This window comes from Anas platyrhynchos, chromosome 2 (genome assembly GCF_047663525.1).
Source record: "Anas platyrhynchos isolate ZD024472 breed Pekin duck chromosome 2, IASCAAS_PekinDuck_T2T, whole genome shotgun sequence".
NCBI lineage: Eukaryota > Metazoa > Chordata > Aves > Anseriformes > Anatidae > Anas > Anas platyrhynchos.
This window is the reverse complement of record NC_092588.1, coordinates 78497151-78519332: the sequence shown is the minus strand read 5'-3', so window position 1 is coordinate 78519332 and position 22182 is coordinate 78497151. Positions and strand designations below refer to the sequence as shown.

The window sequence follows — 22182 nt, the reverse complement described above, 5'->3', positions numbered from 1 at the left end:
AATCCTGCCTTTGTCCTTTTGTAATTAGATGCTGAAACAAAATCTATACAGAGGCTGTCGGGGAGTAGTTTGGAGTGAGGCACAGAAAAACTTTGTGCCCACAAAAGAAAGAAATTGGTCATGAGTCTAGAACAACTACAGCCCTCTTAATCTGCTACGGTTGTCTGCATTATGTAGAAGTGAGAGAAACATTATGCAAACTGCTGACAAATGGAGATAACAAATGATGAGATGTTTATCCAAGATCTGATCTATTTATTTACTTGCTCAGTCCATGTGAAATATATATTTTGGTGATAAATTCAACCAAAACTTCCCCAGCTGTCTCCCTTGACCAAGCATCCAGTGGATTGCTGCTTGTGACCAAAATTTCCATCAGTGGTGGGTTGTCAGTGGAATGTCACAGTCCCCAAAGATTAGTCCTATTTGTCTGAAATACCCTCTTGCTAACACGTATGGCTGCTTTTTTCATTGAGAAAATGGCATCACCCCTTGTATAAACTATGCCTTCTGTCTAATAGAGTATAATTTTTGCTTATATAATGCATTGTCACACAACTGATACTGGGCTTCATGCTTCAATTCCTACCATTCTAATTTTTCTTCTCAGTGAAGCTAGGAGTTTGTTTGCTTTTTGGTTAGCTAGCCTTAAAACGATAAAACTGAGATTCTCTGCTTATACAGACATATATTTGTTTTTGCTTTTGGTTTCAGGAAAAAAAATTACCCGTCACAAACTGCATAAAAGCATAGAAATAGCTCTGCTGTTCTGAGGTGAGCACTCACTCTTTTTCATTCCTACACATCTTTGAAGTGTTCCAAGGTCTCCTGTTATCACGTGTATCATTCAATATGATGGGGTTAAAGTAAATCTGCTTATTGTGATATGTGGCCTATCTTTAAATGGGAGTGGGGGCGTGGGGTGGGGGTGGAATTGCCTTAAAAAACAAACAAACAAACAAAAAACTTCGCTGATAAATGTTAGGTAGCAGTTTACACGTGAATCCAAGCTGCAATCTAGACCTCTGAATGACAGTGATAATGAATATTAAGAACTTTATTTGAATAAATACATTTAATTGCACTCATAATCAGTGGGGGGAAAAACAACCTTACCTAATATCTATGAATTGAAGATGTGCTGGAAAGATTTATACCACAGCCAAGAAAGAAAACATGCACACGCCTGCACATACACATACAAGTAGGTGAAAAAGAGTAGTAGGTAGTCATCTATACTGAGGCTGTATCAGGATGCTCAGTATACATGAGGGACACCTTTTAATGTTGCACCGAGACATTTTAAGGATTTAAACATTGACTTTGCAGAGTTATGGCAAAAAAGTTGGTTTGTATCTTGAAGTAAAATCAAGAAACAGAAATGCTGTGTGATATTAAAATGATACTCCTATGATGTTAAGCCAGGGTAACTCTATGTCCTGGTCTTCAACCCTGGGACCCTCCTTCATTCTCGTCTCCCTTAGTGCTGGACTGGTATTCCATGTCTCCTCCCTTTCTACACTACTGCCTATTTTCTCATTCTGGCCTCTGAACCAGCTGGCTGTGAACTTTCCTGTTTCCTTGTGTTTTGGCTGGAGCTTATTCCCTGTATCAGCTATCTTGATTCTCATCAGGCCTTTTTCTGTGCCAGCTTCTAATTCTTCCCCCTCCCCAAATGGTCCTAGTCTCCCTGTCTTTCACACATTTGCTATTTTTTACTCTTCCCCTCTACTTTGTATTTTTCAATCCTTTCCCTTACCATAGTTAAGCTCTTATTTTTTCCTGTGTTCTTAACCAAAAGCTTCTGCTTCCATACTGAGAAAAAGTGGGCAGCTGCTAACATAGGTGATAGAGGCTGCTAAGTCTGTTGCAATGCCTAATGCTGGTCCAGAGTAATGAGAAGCCCTAGCTTTGAAGTAGAATTTGTATTTTTCCTCTGTGTTTAGGGTTAAGCATATTCAGCTGTTCTTTGTGGAACGGGTGTGAAGAGTTTGAACACAATAGGACTCTACTGAGTTGAGAGATGCTCAGTGAAAGCAGGGAAGTAGTTGAGTCACCATCCCTGGAGGTCTTTAAAAAACATTTAGATGTAGAGCTCAGTTATATGGTTTAGTGGAGAACTTGTTAGTGTTAGGTCAGAGGTCGGACTAGGTGATCTTAGAGGTCTCTTCTAACCTAGATGATTCTGTGAAATTACACTGGGGATGAAATTATTCAGTGTGTTCAGCTTGCAGCCTCACTAAAAATACCAGAAAGATAGAAGGCAAAATTAATTATGTAGAGCACAGTATAGCTTCTCTTATTCAACACCTCCATAGCTTATATATGTCTCCCGTTTTAGGATTCAGCGTGGGCTTATTGTAGAGCTTAATGGCTGAGTTACCCAATCATAATGAGCTACCGTGTACATCAGCTGAGCATGATAAAACACTCCTAATGCGTCTACAATGCAAGGTATTTAATTCTGACATGAACACTGCAGGAAGGCATGACACTCTTTCACACCAACACACGGACAGACTTAGGTGGGTGGTGGTGCCATAAAAAATATTCCTGGTGATGAATTTCTCATTGCATTCTAAATATAATACCTAAAAAAATGTATTTATCTGGTTTTATAAAGTGCCAGTTCTTGTTTTTATTAGAAAATGTTAAATGCATTTTTGTGCCTTCAACATAATATGTAATTCTTTGCTTCTTTTCAGGGTCTCTCAGTGAAGAAAGTTCTGTTCCTGTTACAAGCTAAGAACTTCAGCTTAGAGTGTGAGTCAATTGTTTGGAGGAAGCAGTTAAACACCTGCTTGACTTTTGCCATGTAGAGCAACTCCTCGCATTTCAGTGGTGTGAGATCAGACTCTTGACTACATATTTTTTCATCTGTCTTACCTCATTTTGGTCCCTTTTTGTCTGTAAGTATTGTACTTTTTATGAAGGATTTTCTAATTCCATGTTCTCAGAAAGAGCACAAATCCATTGCACAGGGAATTATGTTCTTTCAGTGTCTCAGGGACTTATCTCTGCTGGGTACTCCCTTTATCTTTCTCTTCCTATACTATTGTTTTTCTTCTGGGTCTCAGGCACTGCAGGCAGCTGGAGTAATAGCAGGAAATGTATTACAGAAGTGCAGACTACCTGGGATCAGGACCTTGTTGCCCTGCAGGTACAGCACTAGAGTAAAACCTGTTGCTGTTCATTGAGGCCGGTCTTGCTTATGAAAGGCTTTCTTCTGTTCTCACCACTGCAGTATTTGTGTGTTGGCAGCCTGAAGAAATAGTGACAAGACACAGGAATTTCAGGCAAAAAGAACTGACGTAGCTTCCTAAGTCATGTGGCTGTGACAAATCCGTTGGGTTATTGAGTCTGAGGCTCCAGGAAACAAGAACAGAAAGGACAGTGGGATGAGGAACAGTCACCGATCATTGTCTCTCTGGGTGCAGTTATTGGCACCATCCTTACTTCTAGGAATGACATTTCCACCTCTCCTCCATGCATTCACTTGTCTTTGTTCACAATCTGTTCCTGCCCCATCACAGATTTAATGACTGTTCTGGGAAAGGAGATGTACACACACAGATGCACATCTACATTTATGCACATATATTACCACACACACATGCATTGTATGTGTGGCTTCTGAGCTCATCAGGTTAGCTCAGGCCTGTGCCCATTGCTTCTGCTGCTCCTTTGTCCCTGCACTTCTTGAGGGACATCTAATAGCACATTTATAGTGGTCCTAGTTCTGTGTTTTGCAGTTTATAACATGCTCTTTGTCAGGTACAAAGGAGATGGTGATTATCAATCATTACCGTGTGGACTGGTGGAAGGGGGGACCATTCCCCTAGACACACAGAACACGACATGAGTTGCTTTGTATGAGGGAGCCCTCCTGGGCAGTGCGGCATTGAGATTACCACAGGTATATCCCTCAGTAAATTTAATCCTACGTTCACAAGTTCAGTGCTGTTTGCAGGCAAGGCAAATATGTTCCTTCAGTATGTGGGGAGAAAATCCGTGCTTACTGATATAGAAGTACAAAACAGTGTTGGCACAAGGATTTCTGAATCTATTGAGAGTCCTATCTTGTACTGTTGTATGATAATAGCTGGAAAATAGTAACTTTGCACTTGATGGAAAAACATATTGTAGAGCTTAATGAAATTTCATCATGCACTTTTAATTGATTTCAGCAAGGGAGACCTTTTCAAAGCAAATATTGCTATTAATCTAATTAGTGCTTTAGCTAATATACTGAAATTATATTCGTATATCAATATATCAAACAAATATTTGTACAAGATACGCATTTCAATGACTACTCAGCTGAAATGAACAAATTAACTCCTTTGATTATAAGGGCCTTGCTTCCTATAGCTGTACTTTGCAATTGATTTTCCTGTGTGAGTGCTTAAATTCGGCCATGAAACCACAGTTAATCCAAAATAAACAGCTTCCCCCCACCCACCAGTGATCTGTGCACCTGTACAATCGAGCAATAGTGCTTGTTGACAGAAAGCTGTGTTTTGTCAGGGCCTTGCTAATGGATCTAAGTCACTGGGTGAGCATGGCAAGATCCTTTTGGAATTGAGCATTGGTTGTCTTTGTGCTATTTCCATTTCAGGATAAGAGAAAACTGGGTTATAGTTGCACAACATGACATGTCCTGGTACGTTGGTCTTTACACTGTCCAGCATGTGAACACATTTTCCTTTTCTTTGAAGCAACCAAGATGGTGTTGAGTTGTGGATATTATTCCTACATAGAGCCAGGACAAGGCTGAGATCTGGTGCTCAGATGTTTTCCAGGGTTTGCTACTTTGGGTATATATCTGTTTTCACTAGTCTTGAATGCTACTGAACAGCTCTCAGGAATATAAGGAAAAATTATCATATATAGTTGTAAGTCCTTACTTGGCTCTTTGTCAGCCTCTGTGCAAATGCAGAATTCCATTGAGGCAGGAATGAGTTTGATCCTATGCCCATTCAAATCTGTGGCAAAGCTTTTAGCAAGGTGCAAGGATCAGGCACATAGGTCAGGATTTCAGGGAGGACTTAAGTTCTGCCCCTGTCTGCACTGAGTGCAATCCAGTGCTTTGGTGCCAGACCTTTAGAGCCCAAGTATAATAAATAAGGATAGTTAGACACTTCAAAATGGGATCCAAAACACCCAGCAGGCTCAAGTGCAAAGTACCAGCTAAAGGTACTGACCACAAGAATAAGTCTGAAATTTTACCACTTTCTTGGACTAGGGCACCAGACTCAAATACTCCAATCAAACATGACACTGTGCACTCATTTGATATTGTGAAGAGAGTCCAGAGACCTGACGTCTCTCCTGCTGCTGAGTATCCACAGCTTTGGTCCCAAAGTGCTGAACAGGATTCATACCTCTCTTCGAATATTTGTCCAAAGGAGCTTATATTCTCACACTATACAACACCTTAGTGGCTGGAGCTCATTCAAGATCTGGAAGATCCAAGTCCAGTGTCCAACTTTGCTTCATGTGTTCTTACCATCACCAAGGGAAGTGTAGGAACATTCTCCACTGCTCCTGCAAAAACTATTCTCCTAGTCAGGCCGTAACTCAAAAGAACCATAGAGGGCACATAATGAAATTTCTCTGTAGCCTCGTGGTTAGGAAACACAGCCGAGGAGGAGGAATCCAAGGTTTTGATCCCCATTTCTAGGACTGTTCACATAATTTATTGCTTGACATAAAGCTCAGGAGAAAAAGGACTAGATCTCAGGACTCCTGCTTCTCAGGTAAGTAAATCCTTTCCAGGTCCCATCTTTGGTACCCAAAACCTTCATCAGATTTCTAGCAGTTTTGAAATTCAAAGTTTTTCACAAGGCTATGGATCTTCCCTGTACCTATGATAGGTGTACCATCTGAAAATTAATGGGTTCCATCTTTGGACAGAAAAGTTACTTCCATTTTTCTATACAAATGCAACTTTTGTTTTGAATCTTTCTTCAAGTTCTGTGTGAAGTCATTCTACCTCAAAGGGAATTAACTCTTATGTTGAACTTTAGTGTAGTTATGGCAGTTCTCATGGGTTCTCTGTTGTGACTCATAGTATCATGTTCTTTTTGTGTGTGTGTCTAGTGAGTAGTTGGCAAATTCTCCCCAGCTATGGCATTAAAAAAAAAAAAAAAAAAAGCAACAACCACAAACGCTGTACTTGAACTGGGTAGAATTTAAGAATCCCAGCTGCTTATGGCTGAGGTTACTGCCATCCCAGTATACATTGGATGGGACTGTAAAAAGGAATAACTGATGGAAATGTTGGATAGAAACTGGGATGAAAGCAGATGAATAGAAGGGATGAAAAGCAGAACGTGAAACGAACATACCTGTACAGAATCCTGAAAGAAACAATCCATGTTGGGAATTTTATTCCTTTTGCATAGTGCCAAATGATTTGTTACTTCTGCCTAGAAAAGCTAGAGCTCTATTTTTTGGGAGTGCTGAAAATATAGAAACTTCTCATTGTAGTTGGAGTCCTGCAGTGACATTTCAGGTAGCAGTTGCTTGAACTGCCTGTGTGAAAACTCTGCTCTGCTATATGTTATAGAAAAGAAATTGTAATTAAGAAAATGCACATTAGCTAACTCTTTTTTTCAATGAGTTCCAATACCATAGATCACTAAAAATGAAAAACAATAAATGTCAAATCACATTTCTCTGCAGCTTTTTTCCTTGTTTTTGCTTCTTCCCCCCCCCCCCCTCCCCCCCCCAAGTGTGTGCACACATTTTAGTGTGCACAACAAAAGTCAATGTCAATAGAAGCTTCTCTTGGGAGTCAATCAATTTCTAGCCAATGTCCTGTAGTGGAGTAGTTGTGAAGCTGTAGATGCTTTAGAGGCTCATATTTTCTTAAGAAAATATTTCACTGCAGTAGGAGAAAAAATGATAGAAATATTTTTCTACTCTTACACTTTGCTAGTTTCATATAAGCCTACATTTTGACTTGAGGTTATAGACCTTTAAATGGAGTAAACTACTGTCATTATTAAAAACACCTTCCTGGAAAGAATTCAGAGATGTTCAACACTTTTTTTTTTTTTTTTTCTTTCCCTTGGCACAGTACTCTAATTAATTCTGAACCATTTCTTGAGTAATGTTTTTAAGGTCACTAGCTTGGTTGGGTATTTGGTAATAAAAATTACACCCCATGTCTGCAATAGGACCACTAATTTAAAATAGCCATTTGATTCAAACTGACCTGCTTGCCAGCATAACTAATGAAGTGTCACTTTAATATTTAAAGTACTGTTCTTTCAAGGTAATTGTTATTTACTGGTAATTCTTCTTCATTTGATGGTTTATTAGGTACCTATAGGAATTTAAATTGGGCAACTGAAAAACTGTAATTGTCTAACTAGCATAATACTTCACTATAAATATGCCTGGGCACCTGTTTAAGGAAGGTTTTTTTTGTTTGTTTCTGTTTTTTCCACTCTGAAAGAATGGGGAAGGCTGATTTGGGAAAGAGATTTTACCTGTTAGTAAGATATTAGGAAAGAGCCAACAGAAGGGGGCTGACATCCTAAGGAATGCGAGGACTTGTTTTGGCTAATTCTGCACCCACCCACGTGGGCGTCAACATTCCACTCAAACACTGCAGGGCTCAGTCTCTCCTCATGGAGGGACTGGCAAAATAGATGTGTGTGTGTGTGTGTGAGAGAGAGAGAACATCCAGGAAAGAATTAGTCTGAAAAGTAATCGCAGAAAAGGTGCAAAATGTGTGTTCTCCTAGCAAAGGGGGGGTCAGGAGAAAGGACAATTGTACTGGAAAAAAATAAAAAATAAAAATGCATCACTTGTTCATTTTTTATTTTAGCTTATTAGTGAATGTCTTTTTTTGGTCCTCAATGCACCATAAAGCTTTATTTTACCCAAGAAATATAGGTATTTAAACTAATCACCTTGCTAGACAGATGTTGAGCTTTGACATGTCCCCCTCAATCTAACAAAGACATTTAAAAAGGCCAGCTACAAAGCAAACACTTACCTGAGAAATTCCTGCTCACTTTGGTTTATAATTCCTCCTTAATAAAAGGGCTTTGTGACTGGACATTGCAGGTTACAGTCTTATTAACTTCTTTCTTCACACTTTTCTTTTTTGGTGGTTGAAGCTTGAGTCCCCAGTCCTGTATCTGTAAATGATTTTGAGTATTGTTTCTGTAACATTTGTGTTTTGTTGTTAGCCTTTAGCAGTGATGGCTGTTGATCAATGTTTAGATTACATGACTTTAAAAGCTTTTATATGCCTGCTTAATTTTTTTTTGGTAATATCTGAATACTTCAATTATTACAAACTTATTTTCATGCCTGTAGATTGGGACTTAAGAAGCAAAGCAAAATACGTGTTTTAGTAGCTTATGGAGGACTTTTCCATGAAGTAGGAATCTCCTTTTCCCAAGATTAGAAGTCAACTCATTTATACCATCTTCATTGCAAAAAGGGGAGGGAGGGGAAATATAGATGGAAACAGATCCTGTCATGGAAATTTCAGCTTTGATAGCTGAAGTTTAGTCAATTTATAGTTGAACAAAAATGAAGCACTTATACTGGGAAATGCTAGGCAGCTCCAGCTTTTGGTAGCTCTACTATTACTTTTTTTTTTTTTCCTCTCTCTCTCTCTTTTTTTTTTTTTTTTTTTTTTTTTTTTTTTTTTCTGCTAGAGTTTAAACTTAATAAACTTAAGAAAGAAAGCAATAGTGTTCCCTCCTCCAAAGATACAACAAGTTAGGTTTGGTTTGTGACTTGTCCACACTTGGGCAATGGGGATCACTGGAATATCTGAGCATTAGAGCTGTCTGCACCCAGATTCCAGTCTAGTGGTGTATCCAGTGGGTGGTGTGAATATGCTATGTCATTTGCTCCTAGGTGCATCATCCAGTGGAGATTTGCCAGATGACTTCATCATCCCACTCACTCTTGCTACTGTATTTTATAATTCTGCAGCAGGGAGACAGCACAATATCCTGGCAATCTGTGCATGCATTAATGAAGTGTCTGCCCACACTTCTTAACATAGGGTTACTAACAATGATTGCTACCATAATGAACTATTTAAATGGCCTGTACCGTCTAGTGTAGCTATATACATGCATAAATAAACCACAAATTATTTTGTCAGTTTGCTGTACTTTGTGCAAACGTTTAATGAAAAGCACTGTTGCAATACTGAGAATACCAACTTATTTTCTTCATTTTTCATAACTGAACAATTTCATTCTTCACAGTTGTGTTAATATTGTTCTTGTCCACTTGCAAATTGGAAGAGTTAATATTGACACATTTTGTTCTATGTCAGATCCAATGGAAAGCTCAAAAACAAGTAAACTTTATGATGAGGCTCTGGAGAGGATTGAACCTGAAATCAGATTTGCTGCTTAGGCCTATTGTTAGTCTAGATCCAATGCTTGAAAAAAAAAGTGGGTGTTCTGACTGAGAAGTGCAATTCTCCAAGTACAGAAGAAACTCCTCTGGAAAGAATGGTCTACATTTAGGACTGCGCTTATGTGAAATGAGTATTTATGTACATGTTCATACATTCATGTGAACACAAGCTCTTTAGATGTGATGTTTTGCTTAGATTCACAGCAAAAGCTTTATACCTTGTATTTTCTAATGTATGTATAATTTTTTTTATATACTAATAGAAAACTCAGTGTGAATAAGTAAGAAATTTACTTTGCTTTTTTGAAGTGTTTTTCCCCCTCTTCTCCATTCTTCTACGTCACAAAACCCCTCTTTCAGAATAAGATGGAAACAGGAATGTAAAGTGAACCACTATGAAAAAAGCTCATGACATCCACTACTGTGGTTGTTGATTGCTATTTTTCCCTCCCTGTGCAAGCTCACAAATACCATTCTGAGCACTCACAGCTTATTTCTTCATTGTCTTAGCTCCTCACACGTGCAGAGCCAATGGGAAAACTTGCGAAGGCTTAAATAAATACATGTATTCAAATTAAAACTGAGCTGGCTTCCAGCAGTCAGATTTCCCATTATCTCATCTTGTTTCAGTCAAAATGCTTACAAGCAATGCAATTAGAGTAAACAACAATGCATACGAATTTATAAATACTCTGCCCTGCCCACAACTGTTCTACTCCTGAATAAGGAGCTTTCCTGCCTTGAATAGGTTCTCAGAGTACTGAGTAGGTGCTGTTTCTCTCATGTAGGTAACTTTATCACCAGTGGCATACGGGATGTGGGGGTAGAAGTTGCTGATGGAGTTGTCGCTCCAGTCCATCTTCAATTCATATTTTGTTTATGTTCAAAGAAAGAAAAATTGAAGGATAGTCATCAGGGTGATGAACCATTCTATAGTGGGATACTGGAAAAAGGTTTCCAAAAACATTTTCTCATGCTAAATAGTTCAGGGGTTTTGTAATAGTTCAGGGGTTTTGTCTCTCTCTTGTGAGGGAGGGAGTTCAGGAATGAAGTTTCTTTGCCCTACTTCCCTTCTGTCCTGTCCCCCCCCCCCCCCCCATCATAGATGCTTGGGGTTTTTTAGGTCCCATTTCCTAATGGCTTCCCTCTGTGTAGTTTCACGTTAGAAGTCTATGTAATCTTGTCTTATAATGCTGAGGACTGGCACAGCTACATTCCTGCAACATTCAGTTTCTGGTCCATGAAAAGCTGACTGAGATGTGGAAGGCTTAGTCAATGGGAAGCTGGCATGAAGGGTTTTCAGACCATGAAGGCTGGTGTCAATAGTTTTCATGACAGTGGCTCCTAAGGAAGGTCGCAATTTTGGGACTCACCTGATGTGGTCACAAGGCATGCTGGGAGGAGAGAGGACATGCTTGGTGCTTAACTCTGTTTGCTCTTGGACATTCTTCTGTGAAACACCTGCTGCTTTCTGCTTTCTAACTGCCCCCTGGCCTTGAGCTTTTCCGCTCCCTTGCAGAGGGAATAGAAGGTACTACGTATTGGTAAGCTACCACCTAATTGTATTTCCCTTCCACCTAAGCACCTGGTCTTTTTTCCACAGTATTTCAATGCTTAGATTTCTCACTACTACTCACAATTACAGGATGCAATTTTGTGTCCCAAATGTTCATTAGGTCTTTGTCTTCCACTGTATTTTTCTAATCTTGCCTGCAAAATGGTGCTTTTAATGTCAGCTCCAGTTCCCCATACTCAGTATAAAACTGACGGAACTTGAAAGAAATTTTGAGTTTGGCTTATCCATGTGGCATGGTCTCCCAAAATGAGTGACACAGGCAAGGTTCCATTGCAGTGCATGCTTACAGTAGGGGCATATGAAAGGATTGCCTTTTGAGAATGTACATGAGCTGTCCTGTGAAACATAATTCATCTCCCGGACGATGGCAGAAGTGTTTGTGTGTTATGGTAATGGCCAGAGTTCTCAGTTGATGTCTAGGTTCCTCTCTACCACAGCTAATATAAATAGAGACTAGAAATCTTTCTTACGCAGACTGAAATTTGCTGATCTGTTTCTGCTTAATTACAGTAAAGAGAAATCAGGGGTATCTGAGATCCACAGTCCCGTGTGGTTACACTCTATCATATCTTCTCAAAGAAGCCCAATTTTGTATCTCTAGAGTGAAAAGACACTTTTTTTTTTTTCCTATAGGCTTGCCTAATAAGATATTCATATTTAATATAAAGCTTTGAAGTATTGTTATGGTAATGTCAGGTAACTGCTCTTCAACATAGATTGACAGCTAGCTATTAAATAAGGGTAGGGAAGAATGTGGCATCTGTGTACTGAATGATGCATGTGGTTTTTTAAAAATGTTTTTTTATAAGCAGAGACACGGCAATTGCAGGTTTTCTATGCCTTTTTGATTTAACAGCATTTCAGAGTTCTTTGCCAAACCACAAGTAAGAGCTGTGTTTAGATCAAACTGCAGTCTCAAAATATTTTCCCCCACCCTGTTTCAAGCACAAAGGATTTAATTTCTAATTGATTGCAAAATGGGCTACTGGAAGGTATCTTCTGCATATGTCCATTTGAGCCCCTGAAACTAGTAGAACTGTATCGGTTTCTAAAGTCACTCACTTTCTGACCAGTTTTCACCAAGGTTTAAATTGGCAGGTACCTGACAGCTGTAATGAATTCATCTTCAGTAACAAGCTGAGCTCTGAATTGCTGCTAGTTGGCACTGGTACGGATACCAAGATGAGCTCACAGAGCTCAATACATACGCTCCTTTTCACAGTAGAAATGACATGTTCTGTCAACCCAAACAGTTGTTAGCAGGAAAAATAATATTTTTCCATGCCTCCTTGCTGCAGGTTTTTGGGACTGCCATCTTTTTCCCAGGCCTGGTTTTTAATATATATATTTTCACGTAGCAAAGGGTATGGTGAGAAACAGGACAGACGTCTCATAGAAACAGTGGCCCCCTTGGGACAGAACACAATAATGAGAGCTCTGTGATGTCTGGAGTTGCAGTGTGACAAGTTATTTTCCATGCCTCTCTCCTTTGGTTCCAGCAGCCTCCTACAAAGAGCCAGTGCTGCTCATGTATCACTTGCATAGACTGGCCCTTCACTCTGTACAAATCATCTAAGCAGAGGAACACAAATTCCTTTTTTTTTTTTTTTTTTTTTTTAAGAAAATGGTGAATTTTTGAACCTTTTTCTCTTACAATTTTAACTGAACTTGACCTAAATATAAAGATAGAAATCTGCATCAACTTTTTTCTCCTGGTTGTGGTTGAGAAAGGGAAGACAAAAATATCAGACTGATTACTTGTTCTTGTAGCTTGTCCAGCCTGACAGGCTGGTGGGAATGCCCATCAGTCTCCCACCCAGCTCTCAGGCTCCTTGGGGCAAAATCTGAAGTGGGTCTAGTGTGGTGTAACTTGCATTCCAGCCAGAGAACAATTGCTTACTAAAGTACTCCTGAAAATTGTTTGTTGAGTTTCCCTTGTTTGTAGCAACTTTAACATAGCTTATGAAGCCAACTTTCAACTCTGTGTGCAAGTCATATCTTTTCAGGTTCCACCACGCAAAGCTAAGCAGGCATAAAAGTAACTTTAAGAAAGTCTCTCTCGATTTATTTATTTGAGTGGGACTATGCTATAGTATGGGAGTCTAATTAAGTAACACTGCATAGGTCATTGCTGAGTCTGCCTCAGGAGAATGGCTTCTGGGCTCTCAGGCCCATTGAAGTCATTATTTCTTTCCATATGTTGCTTTGAATTTGGCATTTCTTGTTGATGCTGTACTTGAAAACAATTGCAGATCCAGAGAAGCACAACAAGAATGCTGAGAATTTTTCAAAATGCAGAAAATCAGGGTATTGGCTTTACTTTTTTTCTTAGAAAAACAGATGATAAATATGACCATGCTTAAAAAGTCATTATGGAGAGGACAGTGATCAATCCTTTCCTCAATGAAAACAGCTAAAATAAGGGGAAATTGACTTTGTTAGCAACAAATCTAATTAATGCTGGTTATTAGGAGAAATAGTCTTCTGAGAAACACTTAAGTATTCCAAAAAGCTACTCGCAAAAGCAGTTGGTGCTCTCCTTCACAAGAGAATTTAAACTGTAAGTTTGATAAACCTTTGCTCGGAATGGTCTTGGGATACTTGTTCCTGTTTCCTGAAACTTCAAATTTTATTCTGGTCTAGCATTCCTGTGGACTTCAGCTTTAACTCCATAACTTCCCCTGAAGAGGAATCCCCAACATACATGTATGCTGATAGCAAATTGTCCAAATAAATACCATTAAGACAAAAGGACGTTTAGAAGGACCTCCCAAGAGTCCTCAGCCTTCTATGGTGAAGTGGGTATCAATGTCTACCAGCAATGTTTAGAATGCCTGTAAAGTTTATTGGAAAATAAAGCAGTGATGGTATCTAATCTGTTAACCCTAGCAGAGGATCTGTTCCTTTGCTTCAGATTGCAGGCATACCATGAAGTGCTGAGATTGGCATGAGTAGCGCACATTTTTATTTGAGGGGAACATAAATCCTAAGTATCTTGTTTGTGTATAATTACTCTTGCCCTGCGGTTGCAGCATCTTGTGCACACAGCTGCATTGTGAACATTTTTCCAAGTTTATTTAGCACTGAGTGCAAGTACTTTACATGTCAGAGCTGGGAACGCTCCTGTTTCAGCTGACTCCACTCCTTTGGGGTGTTGTACAGCGCTTAGGTGACTAAGCGAGAGGCAGTTGCACAAGCCTGGGGAGACAGGGAGCTTATTTAATCACATTAGAGAAAGAGAGAGTAGGCACCCAGGAGCAGATTGAACTAATCTGCGAACAGAGAGAGAGTGAGAAAGTACGTCTTAAGGAAAGGATTTGGAGGTCGATGGATTGGCAGAGTCAATGCACCTTTAACAGGGATTTTCTACGTACTTTATTAATTTACATATGTCCACATTTAAGAGCCAAACTAAGGGCTGCAACTCTTGTAAACACACAGCTTGCGATCTTAAACTATCTTTCAGGAAGAGGGTTTTTCTTTGCTTTTTTTTTTTTTTTCTTCACCCACCTTAATTTTTAAAAGATTAGCAAATATGTCAGTAGCAGTGGCCTGAAATGCGATTAACCAGTACCCTGGTATTTTCCTGTTCTCTTTGAATTGATTGTCTGTTTTTGTTAAATGGTACAGAGGGCAAAATGAACCTGCTGTGTGGCAGAGATGCCACCTGGAAATAGGGACCCAGCAGCAACATGCTGGTTCTCTAGACTGTCTAGCCTCAGTATTACTGTGGATACAGTGGACAGCTTGAGAGGCTGCAGTGTTTGTTATTTTATAGTATAAATCTGTAGCATCTGTCCTTGGTGGAAACAGGCACAGCATAAAGATGTGATCCGTGTGATTCTGACTAAATGCCAGTAATAGTATGTCTGAAATGCTTATGTGTACATTGTGAAAGCATCTAGGGCACCTATTTACAGCCCTTGCAGCTTACTGTTTTTTTTTTTAAATATTTCCTAGAGTAATATTTTGTCATAAATGATAAATTTTATTCTTCAATCAGCCCTTTTATAATAGCTTCTTCTTAATGGAAGTACATCATATGGCAAGTCTGGGTGTAACCATAGTGCAGGTCACTGTGTAGTTTTGTATTTCTGCTGTAAGAAAGACCAGTATAGGATGCAGGAAGAGAACAAGGAAGAAATGCCTATAATATACATTCATCCTTAGCAGTGCTGCCGGTTATGGTTTGTAGTTGTTTTTGTTTTGACAGTCAAAGGTGGAACATAAATGAAACCCAGCTTTCGTCTTTTCAATGTAGAGCTTAGAGGGAAACATTTTTGTGAGTGTGTGCGCAGAGCTATACACACACACACACAACTTCTTGACCTCCAATCTGCAGGCAGTCCAGGAACATTGTGATCGATTGAGACTTGGTGTGGGAAAAATTTTGATCATGGTGTGACTTTATGAGGTGACTGATCTCTTGAATGATGTCAGTAGGCTGTAAGACCAGCCACATGAGAAAGATATCATGTTTTAATATGGCTCAGACGTTGGCCCCTTGTTGGAAAACAGCATTGTTAGAGCAGGTATGAAACTGAGTCATATGGGGCATTCAAAGAGCTGGAATTCAGAATTTGAGTTACGGCTCATTTCAAATCAACACCAGTTCCTTGTAAAACAGAAACAGTGACAGAGATATGGTGATAACAGTAGCGTAACGTACAGCTCTTGATGCAGTTTTTTTCTGGGTGACAATATAGGAAAATCCCCTCCTCTCCCTTTTCTTTGTGGTGTCAAAAGAACCAAGCAGATAGCTGTGTAAAACAAATGTTATGAATGTTCTAAGTAGATGAATCTCCATTTCAGGTTTTATTGCAGCCTTGCAATTTGGGCTCAGTTCTCTGAACTTTGCTAACCTTGGCAGATCTACAGGGAAAGCCTGCAAAATCCTTGAGTTCAAAGCAGGTAAAATATATGACACCTTTTGAAAGTTTGGCTTTGAGTGTTGAGTTTATTTGAACTTGTGTTAACCAAAGCCAATAAAAAATGGTTTGCATGAGCTCCCGCAAGGTGAAATTCCAGCAAGTAGTAGAATATGAGAGTAGACAACCTGTTTGCCAACCACATTTATTTTTATTTGTGTTAAAGGGAGAAAGTTGATAGAGTTTTAGTACTTTTATGTTTTATTTAAGGTAGGAATAAGGGAGATTATAGTTTAAGGATATTATGTAAGAATATTAGCCCTCTGTGAAGATCTCCCAAGCAACCTGGACTATATATATTGATCAGGTAATAATGCAAAAGAACTCTTTCTTCGCCATTTATATTTCACTGTATCTGTAAATACTAAGGAAGAGGATAAGGTGGGGAGCAGAGGTCAAACTACTAATGACACCTTTGAAAAATAAATATATTTTGGCCAGATTTTTATTTCTGCTTCATAAATTGTTGTTTGCAGTGGTAGAATCACTCTATGGACTCCATATTGGGAGTAGGTTAGGGGCTCTGCATCTGGAGGTACAAGGCTGATTTCTTCCCTTGATGATAGCTAAAATCTGGGTTAGCATCATGCTGCGAGGAGGAGCTGTGCTTGTACTAGGCAAGAAATTAGCATGAATAGTCAAGAACCAATGGTAGGAAGTGGTCCTACAGATATGGAATTAAACATATTGTAACTGGGAGGGTACTAGGTGGGGAGAAGGACTCTTTTTTTTTTTCTGAAAACTTTAACAAGGAATGAAGAGGATGACAACTGAGGCACAACAGAGCCAACAAAGCAATTGTGGAGGTTAATAGGAAAGTTACAGATTGCATATTATGCCTGAGCATAATTTCTTCACAGAAACTAACCAGGCATGGCATGTTACTGAATGGAGATGCCAGAAGAGTAAAACAGGAGACTTCATTTCCACCTGGAAACGGTGAGGTTAGTTTAAGTGAATATCTAAGAATGACAAAGAAGATGGGACATGGGGCTAAGTACTTATTTGTAGACCTGGAAATGGTTAATAAAGGGAAGGGTGGGAATTAGAGGAGTAGCAACTAAGAGGAGCACAGGTACTGAAGCATACCTGGCTTGTGAAAGACAGATGGTAAGCAGTGTGATGTTACTCTAAGCCTTTAATGAGATAAATAAGGAGAGATAATATGAGTTAAATAACCAACCTAATAGAGCCAAATAAATGCTGGGAAAGTATGATTGCTGAGGCAGTGTGGTGTATCTGCCAGTGACCTCTAGAATTGGATTTGGTAGATAAAGATCTTGCTATTGTTATTAGAGGTCTGTCATTATGGGAGGCTTTGACTTCCTGGATTATGCAGGTGAACAGATAGCTAAATTCAGATATTTCTGAATCAGTAACCAATGGAGTTTCTTGCCAGTCACTGAAACAGCAAGAGGTAATATTGTTTTAGATCTGACACTGTTAAGTTGTATAATGAAGTAGAAAATAACCTTGGTTTAAGGGATTTCAATTTCAATTAAAATGAATGATAAACAGTTGCAGATCTATAGCTAAGCTTCTCAGTTCCAGATGGATGGCATTTGATATGTTTAGGGAACTAGCCTATAGCCTGAAGAGCTCAAGAGAACTGGATTTTAAAGGGAAGCTGTCCCTTCTTTGAGGCAAAGGTGCAAAAAATATCTGGAACAGATGTATCTTGCGAAGTGGAAAACATGGAAGAAAAGCTACCAGACCTGACTGAATAAGGAGTAGAAAAAATAACAGGTCAGAAAAGAAAGCCACGTGTAAGAAGTCAGGAAATGTATGGGTAAAATGAGAAATGGCAGAAGTCATGTTGAGTTTTACTCTGCAAAAGAGATTTAAATAGTAAAAGGTCCTTCAGACATATAAATAAAATAAAACAAAAATGATAATAAATTGTTCAAGGCCCCAAAATTTGGCAGATACTTTGCTTCTGTTTCTGTTAGATGCAGACACTGAATATACGGGTATAGAAGGCTTTTTAGTGGAATTCAAAATAGTTTCAGCTGAAGTGGGAGAAAAAAACCTCAAGGAGCTCAATGTTGAGGAAGGCTAGAGCCTTGCTGTCACAGAATTTGGAAAAGACTGATACATGTGGTTGCAGATTCAACAACGGTGTTTTCTGTTGGACTTGACACATGGCAGAAGACACCATTCAACTGGAGACTATAGATCCATCTTTAAGAACTGGCAATGATATCCTGTGTGCGCTGCCAGTAGTGTGCATGCTATTGGTAGCAACTACTCTAAAAGAAAGAGTAGGGCATATGGGGATGGAAAAAGGGAATAAAACAAAAGGGTAAATCTAGCATTATCTAGGTAAACCTAATCACTACCTTTGATAAAATCACTGATACTTCTAGCCATGGAAATGCAGTCCCTTTCATTTAGCTGCTAGCATCGTGTAGCATGTGAAACAGTGAGAGAAGCTGGGAAACGTCAGAAAAATGACATGTGATAGGAAAGTTAAAGAACAGATTTAAGTGAAAAGAGACGTCTCAGACTGGAGGGAAGTTATTGAAAGGTCTCAAGGATTGGTCTGGGGACCAATCTTCTGTACTATTTAACTAATGACTCTCATACAGAAAATGGAAGTGTGCTAATGAAACTGGCTGCAACAGTGGGTGGTAATGTCAGAAGGACTGAATACCTGGAGAACAGTTCAAGTTATAAAATGAGAGACACTGGGAGAAAGAGATGTCAGGTCAGTGATAATAAAAGTAAATGCAAAGCTCTTGCTAAAAGAACTGCTGTAGATGTGGGGCTTACCAGTGAAAGTAGCTGAAGAGGAGGGAAACGTTGATTTGATAAATATCTGATGAACTATTACAACCTGCATGGTATGTATATTTGTGAAACAGACTTCCAGTTCCTAGAGTGGAGCATGCAGGCTATTTTTAGTATGCACATGTACTAGTACTATTGTACTCAATTACACAGTCTGATTCCTAGGATGGGATACCAACCGAGGGATTTTTTCAGTGACAGGCATTTCTGATTTGTGTTCAAATATGAATACAATCATTTGCATGCATTACTCATCCTGCTCCATCTCCTTTGATGCTGAGCTTGGGATTTAAAAGAACATAGAGCTGTCCAATGTTTCTTAATCCAAAACTTCATTTTGACTGTCATTGGCAGGTTGTGTTTTTAAGAAGTTTGCTTTGAAATGTCAAATCTTATCCTAATTGAAATACTACTATCTGATATGGGATTTGTCAAGCCAATTCACTTGGGTGATCTTGCCATGAGATGTACCACTGTTGCCAGTGGACATTAGTCCCTTGGGCTCTGGCTAGAGGTAGATAAGGACTGAAGAGTTGTAAGTTTGGATCCCCTGTCTTCTGTCTCTATCACAGCTGCCATGCTATTCTTCTTCTCTGTTCTCCTTTCTTCCCTCCAAAAAATAAATGTTTGGTTTTCTTCTCCAGGAGTAGCTGTCAGGGCAATATGTGAGACTGACGATATCTAGAGGTTTTTTTTTCTTTTTTTTTTTTTTTTCGGTCTTCTATCATATTTTGAGACTCTTAAATAGAAACTGTCTGCCTACATCTTTCTCTCTGGGCAGCATAGTCCCTCTCCCTTCGGATAAAACAACAATTCATACCTAGTAATTTCCAGCATTGGTTGGAAAAATAGATTCTGCTACATTCTGGGAATTAGTATCTATGCACACCCCTTTCCCTCCTGGATGGCGATGATGTGCTGCAGCATGGTAAATCTGTTCAAGACTCTGCAAAGCTCTACCTCACTGTTATTTTTGATTTTTCCTTTAGATAAGCAGTTGATTCTGTTCACCACAAACATTTTTGTGTTTGAGCATAAATGTTTTTTCTAATAGTAAGATTAAAGTGATCAAGCCTGGCTTGTGATGCTGTATAACTTAGTGCCATGCAGGCTATTAAATTATGTCATGGGAGGGGAGAACTAAGAGGTTTTTGATCTTATGCTCTGAAAGAGGAAGGACATTTTCTGCTTTGGTTTAGATGGCACCTGGAAAAGTCTGACACTTTCTCTGTTTAACGTGTTTGTTCCCAGTCAGGTCAGCCACCATTGCAGGCAGAGTAGATGTAGTTGTGAGGAATGCAAAGGATTTCAGTTGAGAAGAGATGGGTGGGGGCCTTCAGAGTCCGTGAATTCATTAAAATTCCATGTTGTATTGCAGGGTAAATGCGTGGGCCTTAATATGCAGGGCTCCAACAGGTAAATACTCGAATCTTGGATACAAGACGAAGCAAGTTTTTACCTGCCCTTCATCCAAAAAACTCATGAAGTACTCTACACCCACCCAAAAGGCAGTGTTCACCACTACCTGAATGTAATGTAAACTGATAGATGCAAGCACAGGTTAGGGGCAGTAATTCACCTTTAGATGAATATCTACCACAAGTGTGTGCATGTATTTACACTTAAGAAAACTCACTCTCAGTTTTGAGGAAAACAGACTTTCTTTGTCACTGTTCTCTTTGAACACACGTTGCTTTGCTGACAGCATCCATTTGCGCTGTGGATTATATAAACAACTCTCAGTACCTGGAGCTGCCTTCTCAAACTCCGATAGTCACAAAACATCCACCAGGCAATTACTTCCATGGATCAGAAATGCAGAGATTAGGGGCCAAATACTGCCCGAGGGCACCCAGCCTTTGTGCACTCTGGTTGAACTCTGTGAGGCAATTTGGCCCTTTTCAGGCACAGTCTGCTCCATATACTGCAATCCTCTCATAGCAACGCTGGTAACTTTGCTCAGAGCAATTTCACCACAGACCTGACTCTGCAGTCGCCAAGCCAGCGGCAGTGCTCATCATGACATGCAGGAGGAGACTGAGGGAGCTGTGGCTTTCTCCAACCAGTCTCATAGTCCAGATGCATTAAAATCAATTGGGGCCAGACCTGCTCTTCTCAGGGCCTGCAAATAGGTGAATGTGCTTCAGGAGCAGGTGCCGAGCTGTACCTATGGTAGGTCTCAGAGCTTCACTTTCGTGGTTGTTCCCACCTTGTGGGATATCCAGAGTCTTGTCCTTCAGTCAGCCTTCCTCCTTTTCAGTTACTTGCTCCTTTCACTGGACAACTCAGCTGGAGGATATGAAACCACATAGCCTAATCTTTCATTTATTTCTCTTTTAAAAATAAAACAAAAGGTTAAAAGAGAGCTGTGGTTGCAGGAAAAAAAAAAAAAAAGATTACTGTAACAAGGGAATGAAAACATCTGCATGAAGAGAAAACGCTGAAAGTAGAGAATTGTGTTATTCTTAGGAGAGAATGTTGGGATTAAGGTTTAAAAAAATCTTTTTTTTTTTTTTTTTTCTTCAAGCATCCAATTTCTATGGGCTTCAGTTACTTCAGGGATCAGACAATTGTAAGACATTTTCTTGATCTAACTTTTTTTTTGCAGGACCTGAGTATTTTGAAAGACTTCCTGCACATACATGCCAGTTATTTGATCTGATCATTGTTTTACTAAAACTATTATTTAACTAACCACGAGTTAATTTCTTTGGTCCTCTGGGAGCCAGCCACAAATAGTAGCAAGTTATTGTTTAACCTGGCTAAAACTGAGCTCCTTGTCTTCCCTGCTAACTCCCAGCATTGACAAAACCTCTTACAACTGCATTTTTTTTTCTTAATGGAGTTGGCCTTTTATTTAAAACAATAACAGAACAACAACAAAAAGCCCACACCTTGAGATCCTGAAAACTCTTCTTCATGTAGCCTTTTTCTAATACCTTTTAACTTGCTTTTGTGTCCAAGATGGTGTGAATAGATGCTCCCTGAGGACAGAAGAGACTGTCTGAGGTCTGTTGTGTACAGCAATTGGCACAGAGAAGCAGTAATGATAACTAGAGTGCCTGGCCTTTACTTCAATGAGAGGATATTAATTCATTTTAGCACCCTGCCAGATGGAATTATTTTCCCCTTTTGCAAAATTCTTTGAGAATTATTAATCAACCTGCAAGAGCACTTTTTAAAACTATTCTGGAAAAATTCAGAATGTTGGTTCAGGGTTGGGTAATTTTGATTTGAATTATCTTTGCCATCATGTTTCCTCAAGTGTTTCCTTCTGTGGTGTACCAGGACACAGCAACAGAACCCAGGAACTGAAGGTGAGGTGGCAGCTGCAGCCTTGCCATAGCGGCTGTGTGGCAGTGGACAGGCATGGTCCACCGTTTTGTAGTTGGCAACTTTTCTGTTTTGAAACTATTAAGAGTAGGTGCTCCTTGGCACAGAAGTTTGGTGATGAGAAGTGTTTCAAAACTTCCTTCTGTGTTT

General features: G+C 39.4%; 1 long non-coding RNA gene across 4 annotated transcripts in view; it reads left to right on the top strand.

Annotated features, from left to right (window-relative positions):
- Nucleotides 1-6648, top strand: part of LOC106018104 (uncharacterized) — a 41995-nt gene extending 35347 nt beyond the window's left edge. For 2 of the 4 annotated variants that reach the window (XR_001191982.5, XR_001191981.5), the window contains 5 exons: nt 715-774; nt 2342-2454; nt 2706-2763; nt 3078-3160; nt 3245-4461. This is a non-coding gene — a long non-coding RNA (uncharacterized lncRNA). Of the gene's footprint in view, nt 1-714; nt 775-2341; nt 2455-2705; nt 2910-3077; nt 3161-3244; nt 4462-5245 lie in introns of those variants that run through there. The other 2 variants (XR_002403653.4, XR_011807729.1) reach the window with 2 other exon arrangements.
- The last annotated feature ends 15534 nt before the right edge of the window (nt 6649-22182 follow it).